The following is a 13,899-nucleotide window of genomic DNA, read 5'->3' on the forward strand; positions in this document are numbered from 1 at the left end:
GGTTATAATACTTAAAATATCAACATGGTTAATCCGGGGGTAACATGAGTTATAGTAGCTAACTAGTCATAAAACATTTTTCAGCAAGTATGTAGAATCATCACAGCTTAAAACAGGTTGAACATGATGGGCAATTTGCCTCTATTCAACCTCAAAAACTATGTTACTATATGTTACTATATTACTATGTTACTGTAGTATACAGAACACCACAATGCAATGAGCAGTGATAGTGAGCACTGATGAGGATACTAGAACTGACACTGAGCAGCAAGATGCAGCACTGGACTATTAGTAATGTACTGTAGTATGCTGAGCACCACAATGCAGCACAAGACAATGAGCAGTGATACTGAGCACTGATGAGGATACTACTGAGAACTGACATTGAGCAGGAGAGACACACTACTAGTATGACTGAGCAGCAATAAGTAACCATTGATACTGAGCACTGATATTGAGATTTCCACTGAGAGAACATAGCCACGTCCTCTCCGCTCTCTCTTCAATGCACGAGTAAAAATGGCGGCAACGCGCAGCTCTTTATATGGAATCCGAATCTCGCGAGAATCCGACAGCGGGATGATGGCATTTTCCCTTGTTCAGGTTTTCCGAGTCAGGCGGGAACAACCGAGCCTTGCCCGGACCAGTGTAAACCACGTGGAGTTTCGTGGGGAATTCGGTTCTCGGAGAACCGAACCCGCTCCTCTCTACCTTATACCCATCAATTTTTTTATTTTCAATCTAAGCCCCTGCAGTTTTCTGTAAGCATCTGCTTCGCTATGATGATCAACAAGTCACAAGGGCAAACACTCAGGGCTGGAGGCGTAGATCTTAGGACCAGCTGCTACAAGCATGGCAGAGGTGTCACTATCACTGGTGACACCCAGAGAGGTGGCGAGGGAGATTGTAATGTAGTGCGCGCAGATAAGCAGCGCAATGGTAAAAAGGAGGCATGGTTTCATAGGTAGGGGCGTGGCCTGGTGGCCTGAATCTACATTTTGTTGCTCCGGGTGTCCCGGGGGTTGGAAGCTGCACCCGGGGACTAGTGTGTGAGTGGTGCTGGCTCCTGCACAGTGACAGGGCATGGCCACCCAGCATGACGCCTCCCTTCTTGACCATGCTGTAATTGCAGTCGCACTGCAGTTCAGCGTGATCATAAAAAATGGTGTAGCCTCCTGCTGGTGCAAACTGTATGTGCGCGCAGGAAGCCGCCACCATTTTTGTGATCACAGTGGCTGAATGTGATGTCATACAGCCGCTGTGACCACGCCCCCTGTGTCTCCTCCGTTGCCGACCCCATTTTGAAGCCTTGCCCCCGCACCGCTCCATCCCTGACTTGGAAATGGAGTGTTGCTGACCCCCCTCTCCCCCCCCGCCCCGATTGACAGGCAGAGGCGATCGCATTCTCTGCGGGGTGCCACAGAAAATGCAGGCACATGCGTATGCTCTTAGCAATTTTTGCAGTTGGATTGCTTATTGTGATTGCAATCCAACCTGAATCAGGCCCTATTACCTATCACAATGCGCTGCGTCCAGTACAAAATGGGGTTAATATAGGAGAAAAACCCCCAGACCTGTGCTCCTTAACTGTACCTGGTGGCTAGTGGAGTGGCTGCCCAGTAATCAGTGTCCACGCCAGTGCGCACACGGCCCAATCCCTACGGCCACGCTGGATCACGGTATAGTGTGGGCACAGAAGCCCCTTACCTCCCCTTCATCAGCGGCCTCATGATCCGGAAGGGCGGTGTGTGTGTGACTGATCTTAGGAAGAAACCGGAGCCTCCGCTGCAGTGACCCAGCAACCAGGGCACGGGAGTATACAGCGCCGCTGGGAGTGATGAAGCTGCAGTAAAGATGTCTATTAGACCTAGCCTGCTGCAGCCCTTGTAGATTCTCATAAAAAAAGTTATTCTTTTCTTGTCAAAATTAATAGCTAAGAATAGGCTGCCTGAGGCAGCCCCCTGTTAAGTGGCCTGCTACTGAAGGCACCAACTACAAACTGAGCTCCCTGTTCATGGAAGCGGGGTTATAGAGGAGGATGCGCTGAGCATCTTGGGAACAGTCAAAAGCTTTGATCCGGTTGGTGCCTCAGATCAAGATCCTACTCTACACCCCAATGTGAATCCTTGTGGAGTCCAGTGTACCCCACAGAAGAAATGAATGTGTCACACCCATTGGCAGCAACCTTAGAATAGCTGCTGACGGGCACAATTGAGCAAGGAAGGGGGGGGGACATTTGGATCCAGCACATAGATGCAATTCAATTATGTAATTTGTACCTTCCTATTTTAAAATATAATTGATGAACCTCACCCTGTGAGAACAATCTTCATGATCAAGAGATCTCATATGCAAAATAAGTATGAGTTGGGATAGGGCTGGGGAGGGTGGCTGCTTGGGCAGCCCCTCCCCCATCAAGTTAAGGAGATTCAACTGAGGAAGCACAAGGGAACTCTCGTCTCGGGACAACAACTGCAGGGAGACCACATCTTTTCAGATGAACATGGGAGGGCGGAAGGCTGCCTAAAACTGAACCACCATCAAATATCAAACCATATGCAACAACTAGTACAAGCATTCCTGGGGGAAGGTCTGCAGCAGATGGATGTGCATACGGTGATGTCATCCAAGCAGTGGGCCAAAGTTGGCTGGAACCCTCATCTGCATATGAAAAGAGAAAAGGGGCATGCAGGGCATGGCGGCCTTTTGCGGTGCTTGGATGACAACTAGTTCGCATTAAACACCCCCACCCTCCTTTGGTGTGGGGCTCATGTTGGCCATGCCCCATCAACTGAAGCATTCAAGCTGATTTCTTGCAGCAGCTGGGCACTGTAACAGCTCCAGAGCTGCTCTGTAAGGCAAGTAAAAGGGTGTGGGCCCTGCAGCACTGCGTTGGAAGGCACAAAGTAAGCAGATGGGAGGAGAAGTCAGGATAGTGCGCAAGGGCATCCTTTTCTCTTAGTCCGTAGAGGATGCTGGGGTCACATTAAGAACCATGGGGTATAGACGGGATCCGCAAGAGACATAGGCACTTTAAGACTTTCAAAGGGTGTGAACTGGCTCCTCCCTCAATGCCCCTCCTCCAGACTCCAGTTATAGGAACTGTGCCCAGGGAGACGGACATTTAGAGGAAAGGATTTATTGTTAAACTAAGGTGAGTATCTTACCAGCTCACACCTTAAGCATGCCGCAGAACGTGGCATTCAACAGAACACAAGCCAACGGCATGAACAATTGCAGCAAAAAGCTTACCAGAACCGTAACACAACATGTGTATAACCACAGGTAATAACTGCAGACACAGTATGGACTGGGACGGGTGCCCAGCATCCTCTACGGACTAAGAGAAAAGGATTTACCGGTAGGTATTAAAATCCTATTTTCTCATACGACCTAGAGGATGCTGGGGTCACATTAAGAACCATGGGGTTATACCAAAGCTCTTGAACGGGTGGGAGAGTGCGTACGACTCTGCAGCACCGAATGACCCAACTTGAGGTTATCATCGGCTAAGGTATCAAACTTGTAAACTTAGCAAAAGCGTTTACTAAATAGCTGCTCGGCAAAGTTGCAATGCCGAGACTCCCCGACCAGCCACTCAGGATGAACCCACCTTTCTAGTAGAATGGGTCTTCACCTAATTCAGTAACGGCAATCCTGCCGTGGAATGAGCATGCTGAATCTTACCACAGATCCAGCGCATAATGGTCTGCATGGAAGCAGGACACCCAATCCTGTTGGGAGCATACAGGACAAACAGAGCCTCTGTTTTCCTAATCTGAACCGTTCTGGTGACATAAATTTTCAAAGTTCTGACCACAGCCAGAGACTTTGACTCAACGAAGGTGTCATTGGCCACAGGCACAATGTGGAAAGATGAACCACCTTCGGCAGAAATTGTTGACGTGTCCTCAATTCTGCTCTATCTTCATGAAAGATCAAATAAGGGCTCTTATGATACTGCATGGTTTGTACTGTTTTCCATGTGCTCCCAGATCTTTCAAGCAATGAGTATAGTCAAGAAAGTTCTGTTTGAAAAGAAACAAACATTTACTGTCATTTCTATGCAAATGAGCTTACATTAAAGCACACTCGTTCTGTCTTTAAACTGATAAAAGAAACCCCAATAAGACGGGGCATGCAAAAATTGAGATAAAACTCAGTTTTGCTCCTCTCCACGGAAATCTTTAGTAAAAGGCGAAAGATTTGTTCGTTCTGAAGAGAAACCAGAACATGAACAAGATTCCTCCTGTCGCCTGAGTGCCGTGCCAGCAGTCCTCATTCAGCTCAAAGTGAGCGCCCAATTTGACAGAAAGCAGATTTCTCACCTGTCTTCCCCTTGCTATAAGTATGGTTTGTACTGTTTTCCATGTGCTCCCAGATCGTTCAAGCAAGTAGCATGGTAAAGAAAGTTCTGTTTGAAAAGAAACAAACATTTACTGTCATTTCTATGCAAATGAGCTTACATTAAAGCACACTCATTCTATCTTTAAACCGATAAAAGAAACCCCAATAAGATGGGGCATGCAAAAATTGAGATAAAACTCAGTTTTGCTCCTCTCCACAGAAATCTTTAGTAAAAGGCGAAAGATTTGTTCGTTATGAAGAGAAACCAGAGCATGACCAAGATTCCACCTGTCGCCTGAGTGCCATGCCAGCAGTCCTCATTCAGCTCAAAGTGAGCACCCAATTTGAAAGAAAGCAGATTTCTCCCCTTGCTATAAGCATGGTTTGTACTCTTTTCCATGTGCTCCCAGATCTTTCAAGCAATTAGTATGGTCAAGAAAGTTCTGCTTGAAAAGAAACAGACATTTACTGTCATTGTTATGCAAATAAACTTACACTGAAGCTAAAAAGAAAGCACACTCGTTCTGTCTTTAAACTGATAAAAGAAACCCCAATAATATGGGGCATGCAAAAATTGAGATAAAACTCAGTTTTGCTCCTCTCCACGGAAATCTTTAGTAAAAGGCAAAAGATTTGTTCGTTCTGAAGAGAAACCAGAGCATGACCAAGAGTCCACCTGTCGCCTGAGTGCCATGCCAGCAATCCTCATTCAGCTCAAAGTGAGCACCCAATTTGAAAGAAAGAAAGCAGATTTCTCACGAGTGTTCCCCTTGCTATAAACATGGTTTGTACTCTTTTTCCATGTGCTCCCAGATCTTTCAAGCAATTAGTATAGTCAAGAAAGTTCTGTTTGAAAAGAAACAAACATTTACTGTCATTTCTATGCAAATGAGCTTAAACTAAAGCATACTCGTTCTGTCTTTAAACTGATAAAAAAACACCAATAAAACGGGGCATGCAAAAATTGAGATAAGACTCAGTTTTGCTCCTCTCCACGGAAATCTTTAGTAAAAGGTGAAATATTTGTTCGTTCTGAAGAGAAACCAGAGCATGACCAAAATTCCTACTGTCGCCTGAGTGCCGTGCCATGCCAGCAATCCTCATTCAGCTCAAAGTGAGCGCCCAATTTGAAAGAAAGCAGATTTCTCACCTGTCTTCCCCTTGTTATAAGCATGGTTTGTACTGTTTTCCATGTGCTCCCAGATCTTTCAAGCAAGTAGCATGGTAAAGAAAGTTCTGTTTGAAAAGAAACAAACATTTACTGTCATTTCCCTGCAAATGAGCTTTCATTAAAGCACACTCGTTCTGTCTTTAAACTGATAAAAGAAACCTCAATAAGACGGGGCATGCAAAAATTGAGATAAAACTCAGTTTTGCTCCTCTCCACGGAAATCTTTAGTAAAAGGCGAAAGATTTGTTCATTCTGAAGAGAAACCAGAGCATGACCAAGATTCCACCTGTCACCTGAATGCCATGCCAGCAGTCCTCATTCAGCTCAAAGTAGCACCCAATTTGAAAGAAAGCAGATTTCTCACCTGGCTTCCCCTTGCTATAAGCATGGTTTGTACTGTTTTCCATGTGCTCCCAGATCGTTCAAGCAAGTAGCATGGTAAAGAAAGTTCTGTTTGAAAAGAAACAAACATTTACTGTCATTTCTATGCAAATGAGCTTACATTAAAGCACACTCATTCTATCTTTAAACCGATAAAAGAAACCCCAATAAGATGGGGCATGCAAAATTTGAGATAAAACTCAGTTTTGCTCCTCTCCACGGAAATCTTTAGTAAAAGGCGAAAGATTTGTTCGTTCTGAAGAGAAACCAGAGCATGACCAAGATTCCACTTGTCACCTGAGTGCCATGCCAGCAGTCCTCATTCAGCTCGAAGTGAGCACCCAATTTGAAAGAAAGCAGATTTCTCACCAGGCTTCCCCTTGCTATAAGCATGGTTTGTACTCTTTTCCATGTGCTCCCAGATCTTTCAAGCAATTAGTATGGTCAAGAAAGTTCTGCTTGAAAAGAAACAGACATTTACTGTCATTGTTATGCAAATAAACTTACATTGAAGCTAAAAAGAAAGCACACTCGTTCTGTCTTTAAACTGATAAAAGAAACCCCAATAATATGGGGCATGCAAAAATTTAGATAAAACTCAGTTTTGCTCCTCTCCACGGAAATCTTTAGTAAAAGGCGAAAGATTTGTTCGTTCTGAAGAGAAACCAGAGCATGACCAAAATTCCACCTGTCGCCTGAGTGCCGTGCCAGCAATCCTCATTCAGCTCAAAGTGAGCACCCAATTTGAAAGAAAGAAAGCAGATTTCTCACGAGTGTTCCCCTTGCTATAAACATGGTTTGTACTCTTTTTCCATGTGCTCCCAGATCTTTCAAGCAATTAGTATAGTCAAGAAAGTTCTGTTTGAAAAGAAACAAACATTTACTGTCATTTCTATGCAAATGAGCTTAAACTAAAGCACACTCGTTCTGTCTTTAAACTGATAAAAAAAACACCAATAAAACTGGGCATGCAAAAATTGAGATAAGACTCAGTTTTGCTCCTCTCCACGGAAATCTTTAGTAAAAGGTGAAAGATTTGTTCGTTCTGAAGAGAAACCAGAGCATGACCAAGATTCCTCCTGTCGCTTGAGTGCCGTGCCAGCAGTCCTCATTCAGCTCAAAGTGAGCGCCCAATTTGAAAGAAAGCAGATTTCTCACCTGTCTTCCCCTTGTTATAAGCATGGTTTGTACTGTTTTCCATGTGCTCCCAGATCTTTCAAGCAAGTAGCATGGTAAAGAAAGTTCTGTTTGAAAAGAAACAAACATTTACTGTCATTTCCATGCAAATGAGCTTTCATTAAAGCACACTCGTTCTGTCTTTAAACTGATAAAAGAAACCTCAATAAGACGGGGCATGCAAAAATTGAGATAAAACTCAGTTTTGCTCCTCTCCACGGAAATCTTTAGTAAAAGGCGAAAGATTTGTTCATTCTGAAGAGAAACCAGAGCATGACCAAGATTCCACCTGTCACCTGAATGCCATGCCAGCAGTCCTCATTCAGCTCAAAGTAGCACCCAATTTGAAAGAAAGCAGATTTCTCACCAGGCTTCCCCTTGCTATAAGCATGGTTTGTACTCTTTTCCATGTGCTCCCAGATCTTTCAAGCAATTAGTATGGTCAAGAAAGTTCTGCTTGAAAAGAAACAGACATTTACTGTCATTGTTATGCAAATAAACTTACATTGAAGCTAAAAAGAAAGCACACTCGTTCTGTCTTTAAACTGATAAAAGAAACCCCAATAACATGGGGCATGCAAAAATTTAGATAAAACTCAGTTTTGCTCCTCTCCACGGAAATCTTTAGTAAAAGGCGAAAGATTTGTTCGTTCTGAAGAGAAACCAGAGCATGACCAAGATTCCACCTGTCGCCTGAGTGCCATGCCAGCAATCCTCATTCAGCTCAAAGTGAGCACCCAATTTGAAAGAAAGAAAGCAGATTTCTCACGAGTGTTCCCCTTGCTATAAACATGGTTTGTACTCTTTTTCCATGTGCTCCCAGATCTTTCAAGCAATTAGTATAGTCAAGAAAGTTCTGTTTGAAAAGAAACAAACATTTACTGTCATTTCTATGCAAATGAGCTTAAACTAAAGCACACTCGTTCTGTCTTTAAACTGATAAAAAAAACACCAATAAAACTGGGCATGCAAAAATTGAGATAAGACTCAGTTTTGCTCCTCTCCACGGAAATCTTTAGTAAAAGGTGAAAGATTTGTTCGTTCTGAAGAGAAACCAGAGCATGACCAAGATTCCTCCTGTCGCCTGAGTGCCGTGCCAGCAGTCCTCATTCAGCTCAAAGTGAGCGCCCAATTTGAAAGAAAGCAGATTTCTCACCTGTCTTCCCCTTGTTATAAGCATGGTTTGTACTGTTTTCCATGTGCTCCCAGATCTGTCAAGCAATTAGTATAGTCAAGAAAGTTCAGTTTGAAAAGAAACAAACATTTACTGTCATTTCTATGCAAATGAGCTTACATTAAAGCACACTCGTTCTGTCTTTAAACTGATAAAAGAAACCCCAATAATATGGGGCATGCAAAAATTGAGATAATACTCAGTTTTGCTCCTCTCCACGGAAATCTTTAGTAAAAGGCGAAAGATTTGTTCGTTCTGAAGAGAAACCAGAGCATGACCAAGATTCTTCCTGTCGCCTGAGTGCCGTGCCAGCAGTCATCATTCAGCTCAAAGTGAGCGCCAAATTTGACAGAAAGCAGATTTCTCACCTGTCTTCCTTTTGCTATAAGCATGGTTTGTACTTTTTTCCATGTGCTCCCAGATCTTTCAAGCAAGTAGCATGGTCAAGAAAGTTCTGCTTGAAAAGAAACAGACATTTACTGTCATTGTTATACAAATAAACTTACATTAAAGCTAAAAAGAAAGCACACTCGTTCTGTCTTTAAACTGATAAAAGAAACCCCAATAATATGGGGCATGCAAAAATTGAGATAAAACTCAGTTTTGCTCCTCTCCACGGAAATCTTTAATAAAAGGCGAAAGATTTGTTCATTCTGAAGAGAAACCAGAGCATGACCAAGATTTTCACCTGAAAATATGTGTTCTCCCTGCAGTTGTTGTCCCCAGATGAGAGTTCCCTTGTGCTGCCTCAGTTGAATCTCCTTTACTTGACAGAGATGTGCCTGAGCAGCGGCCCTCCCCAGCCCTATCCCAAATCATTCTTATTTTGCATAGGAGATACCATGGTCATGAAGATTGTTCTCCCAGGGTGAGGTTCATTCATTGCATTCTGGGTATGCTGACCCCTGTGATTTCCCCAAATGTGGGAAGCTCGACTGCATTATTTGTGGTAGTGGGGGACTGTGTTTGTGCTTTCCTCTGGTCAGCTCTGGTAAAAGTCAGATTTCTTTGTCTCAGATCTTCCTCTAGCCTTGTTCTTCTTTTGAGAGTTCCCTTGTGCTGTCTCAGTTGGATCTCCTTCACTTGACAGGGGGGAACCCGAGCAGCGACCCTCCCCAGCTCTAGCCCAACTCCTACTTACCTGCCAGGTGAGATACTATGATCATGAAGGTGCTTCTCCCAGGGCAAGGCTCACCCATTGCACTCTGGGTGTGCTGCTCCTGCGATTTCCCCAAATGTGGGAAACTTGACTGCATGATTTGTGTTTCCCCTGGTTGACTCTTGCATAATTCAGATCTCTTTGTCTCAGGTCTCTCTCCAGTTTAGTTTGCTGTCTGATTCCATTTCTCTTTTCTTGAGCCGCTCGCTTCTATGCCCTTGCGCACTATTCTGACTTCTCCCGTCTGCTTACTTTATGCCTTCCAACGCACAATGCGAACTACAGGTAGTGCTGCAGGGCCCACACCCTTTTACTTGCCTTACAGAGCAGCTCTGGAGCTGTTACAGTGCCCAGCTGCTGCAAGAAATCAGCTTGAATGCTTCAGGGGCTGGGGCATAGCCAACATGAGCCCCACACCGAAGGAGGGTGGAAGTGTTTAATGCGAACTAGGGGTCATCGAAGCGCCGCAAAAGGCCGCCATGCCCTGCATACCCCTTTTCTCTTTTCATATGCAGATGAGGGTTCCAGCCAACTTTGGCCCACTGCTTGGATGACATCACCGTATGCAAATCCATCTTCTGCAGACCTTCCCCCAGGAATGCTTGTACTAGTTGTTGCATTTGGTTTGTTGTTTGGGGGTGCTTCAGTATTAGGCAGCCTTCTGCCCTCCCATGTTCATCTGAAAATGTGTGTTCTCCCTGCAGTTGTTGTCCCCAGATGAGAGTTCCCTTGTGCTGCCTCAGTTGAATCTCCTTTACTTGACAGAGATGTGCCTGAGCTGTGGTTTTCCCCAGCCCTATCCCAAATCATACTTATTTTGCATAGGAGATACCATGGTCATGAAGATTGTTCTTCTAAGGTGAGGTTCATTCATTGCATTCTGGGTATGCTGACCCCTGTGATTTCACCAAATGTGGGAAACTCGACTGCATTATTTGTGGTAGTGGGGGACTGTGTTTGTGCTTTCCTCTGGTCAGCTCTGGTAAAAGTCAGATTTCTTTGTCTCAGATCTTCCTCTAGCCTTGTTCTTCTTTCGAGAGTTCCCTTGTGCTGCCTCAGTTGGATCTCCTTCACTTGACAGGGGGGTGCCCGAGCAGCGACCCTCCCCAGCTCTAGCCCAACTCCTACTTACCTGCCAGGTGAGATACTATGATCATGAAGGTGCTTCTCCCAGGGCAAGGCTCACCCATTGCACTCTGGGTGTGCTGCTCCTGCGATTTCCCCAAATGTGGGAAACTTGACTGCATAATTTGTGTTTCCCCTGGTCGGCTCTCGTATAATTCAGATCTCTTTGTCTCAGGTCTCTCTCCAGCCTAGTTTGCTGTCTGTTTCCACTTCTCTTTTCTTGAGCCGCTCCCATCTATGCCCTTGCGCACTATCCTGACTTCTCCCGTCTGCTTACTTTGTGCCTTCCAATGCACAATGCAAACTACAGGTAGTGCTGCAGGGCCCACACCCTTTTACTTGCCTTACAGAGCAGCTCTGGAGCTGTTACAGTGCCCAGCTGCTGCAAGAAATCAGCTTGAATGCTTCAGGGGCTGGGCCATAGCCAACATGAGCCCCACACCGAAGGAGGGTGGAGGTGTTTAATGCGAACTAGCGGTCATCCAAGCGCCGCAAAAGGTCACCATGCCCTGTACGCCCCTTTTCTCTTTTCATATGCAGACGAGGGTTGAAGCCAACTTTGACCCACTGCTTGGATGACATCGCCATATGCAAATCAATCTGCTGCAGGCCTTCCCCCAGGAATGCTTGCACTAGTTGTTGCATTTGGTTTGTTGTTTGGGGGTGCTTCAGTATTAGGCAGCCTTCTGCCATCCGATGTTCATCTGAAAATATGTGTTCTCCCTGCAGTTGTTGTCCCCAGATGAGAGTTCCCTTGTGCTGCCACAGTTGAATCTCCTTTACTTGAGAGAGATGTGCCTGAGCAGCGGCTCTCCCCAGCCCTATCCCAAATCATACTTATTTTGCATAGGAGATACCATGGTCATGAAGATTGTTCTCCCAGGGTGAGGTTCATTCATTGCATTCTGGGTATGCTGACCCCTGTGATTTCCCCAAATGTGGGAAACTCGACTGCATTATTTGTGGTAGTGGGGGACTGTGTTTGTGCTTTCCTCTGGTCAGCTCTGGTAAAAGTCAGATTTCTTTGTCTCAGATCTTCCTCTAGCCTTGTTCTTCTTTCGAGAGTTCCCTTGTGCTGCCTCAGTTGGATCTCCTTCACTTGACAGGGGGGTGCTTGAGCAGCGACCCTCCCCAGCTCTAGCCCAACTCCTACTTAACTACTAGGTGAGATACTATGATCATGAAGGTGCTTCTCCCAGGGCAAGGCTCACCCATTGCACTCTGGGTGTGCTGCTCCTGCGATTTCCCCAAATGTGGGACACTTGACTGCATAATTTGTCTTTCCCCTGGTCGGCTCTCGTATAATTCATATCTCTTTGTCTCAGGTCTCTCTCCAGCCTAGTTTGCTGTCTGTTTCCACTTCTCTTTTCTTGAGCCGCTCCCTTCTATGCCCTTGCGCACTATCCTGACTTTTCCCGTCTGCTTACTTTGTGCCTTCCAACGCACAATGCGAACTACAGGTAGTGCGACAGGGCCCACACCCTTTTACTTGCCTTACAGAGCAGCTCTGGAGCTGTTATAGTTCCCAGCTGCTGCAAGAAATCAGCTTGAATGCTTCAGGGGCTGGGCCATAGCCAACATGAGCCCCACACCGAAGGAGGGTGGAGGGGTTTAATGCGAACGAAGGGTCATCCAAGCGCCGCAAAAGGCCGCCATGCCCTGCATACCCCTTTTCTCTTTTCATATGCAGATGAGGGTTCCAGCCAACTTTGGCCTACTGCTTGGATGACATCACCGTATGAAAATCCGTCTTCTGCAGACCTTCCCCCAGGAATGCTTGTACTAGTTGTTGCATTTGGTTTGTTGTTTGGGGGTGCTTCAGTATTAGGCAGCCTTCTGCCCTCCCATGTTCATCTGAAAATATGTGTTCTCCCTGCAGTTGTTGTCCCCAGATGAGAGTTCCCTTGTGCTGCCTCAGTTGAATCTCCTTTACTTGACAGAGATGCGCCTGAGCAGCGGCCCTCCCCAGCCCTATCCCAAATCATACTTATTTTGCATAGCAGATACCATGGTCATGAAGATTATTCTCCCAGGGTGAGGTTCATTCATTGCATTCTGGGTATGTTGACCCCTGTGATTCCCCAAATGTGGGAAACTCGACTGCATTATTTGTGGTAGTGGGGGACTGTGTTTGTGCTTTCCTCTGGTCAGCTCTGGTAAAAGTCAGATTTATTTGTCTCAGATCTTCCTCTAGCCTTGTTCTTCTTTCGAGAGTTCCCTTGTGCTGCCTCAGTTGGATCTCCTTCACTTGACAGGGGGGTGCCCGAGCAGCGACCCTCCCCAGCTCTAGCCCAACTCCTACTTACCTGCCAGGTGAGATACTATGATCATGAAGATGCTTCTCCCAGGACAAGGCTCACCCATTGCACTCTTGGTCTGCTGCTCCTGCGATTTCCCCAAATGTGGGAAACTTGACTGCATAATTTGTGTTTCCCCTGGTCGGCTCTCGTATAATTCAGATCTCTTTGTCTCAGGTCTCTCTCCAGCCTAGTTTGCTGTCTGTTTCCACTTCTCTTTTCTTGAGCCGCTCCCTTCTGTGCCCTTGCGCACTATCCTGACTTCTCCCGTCTGCTTACTTTGTGCCTTCCAACGCACAATGCGAACTACAGGTAGTGCTGCAGGGTCCACACCCTTTTACTTGCCTTACAGAGCAGCTCTGGAGCTGTTACAGTGCCCAGCTGCTGCAAGAAATCAGCTTGAATGCTTCAGGGGCTGGGGCATATCCAACATGAGCCCCACACCGAAGGAGAGTGGAGGTGTTTAATGCGAACTAGGGGTCATCCAAGCGCCGCAAAAGGCCGCCATGCCCTGCACGCCCCTTTTCTCTTTTCATATGCAGACGAAGGTTGAAGCCAACTTTGACCCACTGCTTGGATGACATCACCATATGCAAATGTATCTGCTGCAGGCCTTCCCCCAGGAATGCTTGCACTAGTTGTTGCATTTGGTTTGTTGTTTGGGGGTGCTTCAGTATAAGGCAGCCTTCTGCCCTCCCATGTTCATCTGAAAATATGTGTTCTCCCTGCAGTTGTTGTCCCCAGATGAGAGTTCCCTTGTGCTGCCTCAGTTGAATCTCCTTTACTTGACAGAGATGTGCCTGAGCAGCGGCCCTCCCCAGCCCTATCCCAAATCATACTTATTTTGCATAGGAGATACCATGGTCATGAAGATTGTTCTCCCAGGGTGAGGTTCATTCATTGCATTCTGGGTATGCTGACCCCTGTGATTTCCCCAAATGTGGGAAACTCGACTGCATTATTTGTGGTAGTGGGGGACTGTGTTTGTGCTTTTCTCTGGTCAGCTCTGGTAAAAGTCAGATTTATTTGTCTCAGATCTTCCTCTAGCCTTGTTTTTCTTTCGAGA

General features: G+C 45.8%; 21 non-coding genes and 1 pseudogene across 21 annotated transcripts; 9 read left to right on the forward strand and 13 right to left on the reverse strand.

Annotated features, from left to right (window-relative positions):
* Nucleotides 1–4,122: 4,122 nt before the first annotated feature.
* Nucleotides 4,123–4,238, reverse strand: LOC134931237 (U5 spliceosomal RNA). Its single transcript, XR_010179038.1, has one exon. It is a non-coding gene; the product is annotated as a U5 spliceosomal RNA (small nuclear RNA).
* A 270-nt stretch (nucleotides 4,239–4,508) lies between these two features.
* Nucleotides 4,509–4,624, reverse strand: LOC134931234 (U5 spliceosomal RNA). Its single transcript, XR_010179036.1, has one exon. It is a non-coding gene; the product is annotated as a U5 spliceosomal RNA (small nuclear RNA).
* A 272-nt stretch (nucleotides 4,625–4,896) lies between these two features.
* On the reverse strand, nucleotides 4,897–5,012 carry LOC134931230 (U5 spliceosomal RNA). Its single transcript, XR_010179032.1, has one exon. It is a non-coding gene; the product is annotated as a U5 spliceosomal RNA (small nuclear RNA).
* A 274-nt stretch (nucleotides 5,013–5,286) lies between these two features.
* Nucleotides 5,287–5,402, reverse strand: LOC134931259 (U5 spliceosomal RNA). Its single transcript, XR_010179057.1, has one exon. It is a non-coding gene; the product is annotated as a U5 spliceosomal RNA (small nuclear RNA).
* Nucleotides 5,403–5,677: 275 nt separating this feature from the next.
* Nucleotides 5,678–5,793, reverse strand: LOC134931240 (U5 spliceosomal RNA). The gene has a single exon (XR_010179041.1). It is a non-coding gene; the product is annotated as a U5 spliceosomal RNA (small nuclear RNA).
* A 269-nt stretch (nucleotides 5,794–6,062) lies between these two features.
* Nucleotides 6,063–6,178, reverse strand: LOC134931236 (U5 spliceosomal RNA). The gene has a single exon (XR_010179037.1). It is a non-coding gene; the product is annotated as a U5 spliceosomal RNA (small nuclear RNA).
* Nucleotides 6,179–6,460: 282 nt separating this feature from the next.
* On the reverse strand, nucleotides 6,461–6,576 carry LOC134931232 (U5 spliceosomal RNA). Its single transcript, XR_010179034.1, has one exon. It is a non-coding gene; the product is annotated as a U5 spliceosomal RNA (small nuclear RNA).
* Nucleotides 6,577–6,851: 275 nt separating this feature from the next.
* On the reverse strand, nucleotides 6,852–6,967 carry LOC134931250 (U5 spliceosomal RNA). Its single transcript, XR_010179050.1, has one exon. It is a non-coding gene; the product is annotated as a U5 spliceosomal RNA (small nuclear RNA).
* A 270-nt stretch (nucleotides 6,968–7,237) lies between these two features.
* On the reverse strand, nucleotides 7,238–7,353 carry LOC134931241 (U5 spliceosomal RNA). Its single transcript, XR_010179042.1, has one exon. It is a non-coding gene; the product is annotated as a U5 spliceosomal RNA (small nuclear RNA).
* A 281-nt stretch (nucleotides 7,354–7,634) lies between these two features.
* LOC134931233 (U5 spliceosomal RNA) lies at nucleotides 7,635–7,750 on the reverse strand. The gene has a single exon (XR_010179035.1). It is a non-coding gene; the product is annotated as a U5 spliceosomal RNA (small nuclear RNA).
* A 275-nt stretch (nucleotides 7,751–8,025) lies between these two features.
* LOC134931251 (U5 spliceosomal RNA) lies at nucleotides 8,026–8,141 on the reverse strand. The gene has a single exon (XR_010179051.1). It is a non-coding gene; the product is annotated as a U5 spliceosomal RNA (small nuclear RNA).
* A 270-nt stretch (nucleotides 8,142–8,411) lies between these two features.
* On the reverse strand, nucleotides 8,412–8,527 carry LOC134931231 (U5 spliceosomal RNA). The gene has a single exon (XR_010179033.1). It is a non-coding gene; the product is annotated as a U5 spliceosomal RNA (small nuclear RNA).
* Nucleotides 8,528–8,809: 282 nt separating this feature from the next.
* Nucleotides 8,810–8,925, reverse strand: LOC134931239 (U5 spliceosomal RNA). The gene has a single exon (XR_010179040.1). It is a non-coding gene; the product is annotated as a U5 spliceosomal RNA (small nuclear RNA).
* A 144-nt stretch (nucleotides 8,926–9,069) lies between these two features.
* On the forward strand, nucleotides 9,070–9,233 carry LOC134930906 (U1 spliceosomal RNA). The gene has a single exon (XR_010178808.1). It is a non-coding gene; the product is annotated as a U1 spliceosomal RNA (small nuclear RNA).
* A 152-nt stretch (nucleotides 9,234–9,385) lies between these two features.
* LOC134931049 (U1 spliceosomal RNA) lies at nucleotides 9,386–9,548 on the forward strand. The gene has a single exon (XR_010178924.1). It is a non-coding gene; the product is annotated as a U1 spliceosomal RNA (small nuclear RNA).
* Nucleotides 9,549–10,219: 671 nt separating this feature from the next.
* LOC134930967 (U1 spliceosomal RNA) lies at nucleotides 10,220–10,383 on the forward strand. The gene has a single exon (XR_010178862.1). It is a non-coding gene; the product is annotated as a U1 spliceosomal RNA (small nuclear RNA).
* Nucleotides 10,384–10,535: 152 nt separating this feature from the next.
* On the forward strand, nucleotides 10,536–10,698 carry LOC134931003 (U1 spliceosomal RNA). Its single transcript, XR_010178893.1, has one exon. It is a non-coding gene; the product is annotated as a U1 spliceosomal RNA (small nuclear RNA).
* Nucleotides 10,699–11,369: 671 nt separating this feature from the next.
* LOC134930809 (U1 spliceosomal RNA) lies at nucleotides 11,370–11,533 on the forward strand. The gene has a single exon (XR_010178722.1). It is a non-coding gene; the product is annotated as a U1 spliceosomal RNA (small nuclear RNA).
* Nucleotides 11,534–11,685: 152 nt separating this feature from the next.
* LOC134931178 (U1 spliceosomal RNA) lies at nucleotides 11,686–11,820 on the forward strand (annotated as a pseudogene).
* Nucleotides 11,821–12,519: 699 nt separating this feature from the next.
* LOC134930978 (U1 spliceosomal RNA) lies at nucleotides 12,520–12,682 on the forward strand. Its single transcript, XR_010178871.1, has one exon. It is a non-coding gene; the product is annotated as a U1 spliceosomal RNA (small nuclear RNA).
* Nucleotides 12,683–12,834: 152 nt separating this feature from the next.
* Nucleotides 12,835–12,997, forward strand: LOC134931174 (U1 spliceosomal RNA). The gene has a single exon (XR_010179018.1). It is a non-coding gene; the product is annotated as a U1 spliceosomal RNA (small nuclear RNA).
* Nucleotides 12,998–13,668: 671 nt separating this feature from the next.
* Nucleotides 13,669–13,832, forward strand: LOC134930849 (U1 spliceosomal RNA). The gene has a single exon (XR_010178756.1). It is a non-coding gene; the product is annotated as a U1 spliceosomal RNA (small nuclear RNA).
* Nucleotides 13,833–13,899: the final 67 nt, after the last annotated feature.

Source organism: Pseudophryne corroboree, chromosome 5, assembly GCF_028390025.1.
Source record: "Pseudophryne corroboree isolate aPseCor3 chromosome 5, aPseCor3.hap2, whole genome shotgun sequence".
Classification (NCBI taxonomy): Eukaryota; Metazoa; Chordata; class Amphibia; order Anura; family Myobatrachidae; genus Pseudophryne; species Pseudophryne corroboree.